At 35.0% G+C, this 3,192-nt stretch overlaps 1 protein-coding gene across 2 annotated transcripts in view; it reads right to left on the bottom strand.

The window, feature by feature from the left end:
• Window positions 1–59: 59 nt before the first annotated feature.
• LOC106883454 (QRFP-like peptide receptor) overlaps window positions 60–3,192 on the bottom strand; it is a 387,136-nt gene continuing 384,003 nt past the window's right edge. For both annotated transcript variants that reach the window (XM_052973172.1, XM_052973171.1), the window contains one exon: window positions 60–1,333. The gene's annotated coding sequence lies outside the window, so the exon portion shown is untranslated. The remainder of the gene's footprint in view (window positions 1,334–3,192) is intronic.

Below are 3,192 nucleotides of genomic sequence, written 5' to 3'. Positions count from 1 at the left end.
AGAGAGAGAGAGAGAGAGAGAGAGAGAGAGAGAGAGAGAGAGAGAGAGAGAGAGAAAGATAGATAGATAGATAGAGAGAGAGAGAGAGAGATGGAGATAGAGAGAGGGAGTGAAAAAGACTGATAGACACAGGGTGAGAGAGATAAATCCATTATTGACTGTGTTACATTGCTAAGTATTTTAATATGACTGAATTGCCTGTAAGATATTTGCGTGCTTCATGCGAATTTAGGAAGCTTTTGAAAAGAGGAGAAAAATTCACGGAGAAGTCCAGTTGTTTAGCATGTGATTAATTTATATACAAAGCTTAAGCGGATTAGGGGAAATTTTTATGTTACTGTTGAATCTTATATCTTATTGTTATTGGTGTTGTTGTTGTTGTTGATAATGACGATGTTGCTGTTATCTTGCTTCAATTAAATGCTTTTCCACTATGGCCATTCCATCTTTAATCTTTGCTTAGAGACAGTATTTTTATGACTATATATTCCAGTGTACCTTCCCTTGTGTAGAATAGTGAGGTGTAATTTAAGTAAGATTTGGTTCTTATTTCTAGCCATTTAAGCGTCTATGTAAAGGTTCCACCATTGACTCATATCCTTTGTTGTTCATCATATACATACAATTACTGTTGGTTTCGGAAACAGAGTTAATCTGCGCTATAATTATCATATGATTTTTTTTTTAAAGTCAATCTGGTTTGCACAGTTTTCTTTCAGTAGTTACCAGAGTTAAGTTTTAATGAAATAAATAAATAATTAAACACATTAACCATTTGCCAGTCCTGCGTATCACGTGGTACACAGAACATATTTCCCTGTTGTCAATGCATCATATATGATGCACGTTCCTATTTTTTTCAACTACAAGAGTAACTTAGTACCTACGAAAAAAAAAAACGAAAAAAAAAGAAGCTTTATATTACTCAGAACGTATGAAACAATATAACTAACTAAAAGCCTGAAAACAAACAAAGACAAACTTATGAAAATGTTTTCGACAAGCAAAAGATTAAATGAAAGATTTTTGATGATTTTTTTCTGCTGTTCGTGTAGAAAATGGATTATTTTCTATGCCATGCTAGGGACGATATGTTTCATTTGGTATGTTTGGTGTGCACTAAAGCATAAGTTTTTTTCATCTGTCGTTCATCTGTTGTCCATCTATTATTCATCTGTTGTTTATATATCGTTCATCTGTTGTTTTTCTGTTATTCATTTGTTGTTTATATGTTGTTCTGTTGTTTATCTGTTGCTTATCTGTTTCTTACATCAAGGACTTGCACCAATTTCAATGTCGTCTGGTAAATTCTGTCAATAATTTGATTGATTATCTAAAAATAGATGAAATATTAACAAGTATTCAGTCAAACGTCATTCATAACATGAATGTCAGTAAGTATGCACGCATAAACATATAACTGCAACTATATATGCGTATAAACGTATGTAAATTTATGTATTTAATATGTAGCGTGTGTATGTGCTCCTGTATATATCTATATGCATATGTATGTGTGTGTATGTGTGCGTGTGTGTGCGTGCGTGTGTGTGTGTATACATAAATATAATACATACACGCATACATATATGTATATATGTATATATATATATATATGTGTGTGTGTGTGTGTGTGTGTGTGTGTGTGTGTGTATATGTTTATATATACACACACACTCACACATAAAACAGCAAAAAATAGCATCAAACACACAAATAAAATAACAGACTCTTTTCCCGTAATTTCGTCGCTGAATGAAATCTAAAGAATCGGTTGAGGACCGGAAAATGAAAACCTTCCGTTATTTCTTGCGATTCTTTATGTTCTCAGTACAAATGCCAAGAAGGAAATCATTTCAGTGGAAGAGGCTGCAATCATCAAAATTAAAGAATGCGTTTTAAATCTTGAATAGAATAACCTGCTCACCAGTTTCTTTTTTATCGACGTTAAGATTATATTTCACTGATAATTTCTTCTAACAAGCTGCACAGTAAATTTTGATATTTATTGCGCTGTTTTGAACTGCTCGAGAGATGTGCGACGCAAAAGAGCGGACCTGCGGCACGATTTCAGTTAGTTTCTGGACAGTGGCGGCTCGTAGATAAAATTAGTTGGGGTGCTGCTTCAGAAAAATTTTAGCCGTTGTTTTAGTATTGTGTAAAAGGAAACAAACGTATAAAAAGAATATTTATAAATAAATTTGATCGGTTCGCCGCGAATTCCCCCTTGTTTTTCAAAGTTCCCCCTTAATCACAAATTAAGGTGGGGTGGAAATCTGCCCTATTTTTTGAATCCTGACAGCAACACTGGCAGCTGGAAGCAGGATAATAATCTAATTCTACACTTTATCACATTAAAAAATATAAACACGTTTTTAAGCACATTTTCACCGGCACTGCGTAAACGACAGTGCTTCCTCTCCCTAGCATAAAACCTCCTATCTCGGACATGTGACCATGCGAACAACAGCCAAACACCGCGTCGCTGGAATGACTGAAAGCAGTAATAGAATAAAAGAATACACACACACACACATCTTATCGTTTTCTTGTATCAGTAATTAGTCTGCGGCCATGCTGGAGCACCGCCTTGAAGGATTTTAGGGGAAGAAAATGGCCCCAGTACTTATTTTTTAAAGCCTCGTACCTATTCAATAGGTCACTTTTGGTGCATTGCTAATTTACGTGGGTGTAAACAAACTCATACCGGTTATCAAGCGGTATTGGGGACAAACACAGGCACAAAGGCACACACGACGGGTTTCTTTCAGTTTCCGCCTACCAAATCCACTCACAAGGCTGTGATCGGCCCGAAGCTATCCTAGATGACGTCTGTCTAAGGTGCCTGGACCTAAGAGTGAAACCCGAACTATGTGGTTAGAAAACAAACTTCTTACCACGTGTGTGTATGTGTGTGCGTGTGCGCACGTGTGTGTGTGTGAGAGAGAGAGAGAGACTGAGTGTGGTTATATATATATATATATATATTTTTTTTCAAAGTAAACTCTGTAATCGTTACCAATATAGCATAAGATTTCACCTCAAAAAATCTTTAATTAGATTCCTTAAGGATCGTTCTCCTTGTTTGAATATCAAAAGTTTCAAATTTATACATTTAATAAAGAGATTTTACGTTGAATGAATACATGGATATATAAACTTCGGTGTTAAATCTCTTTTTTAAATATATAT

This window comes from Octopus bimaculoides, chromosome 15 (assembly GCF_001194135.2).
Source record: "Octopus bimaculoides isolate UCB-OBI-ISO-001 chromosome 15, ASM119413v2, whole genome shotgun sequence".
In the NCBI taxonomy this organism is placed as follows: domain Eukaryota; kingdom Metazoa; phylum Mollusca; class Cephalopoda; order Octopoda; family Octopodidae; genus Octopus; species Octopus bimaculoides.
Note: the sequence above shows the minus strand (reverse complement) of the source record. Positions and strands in the feature narration are given on the sequence as shown.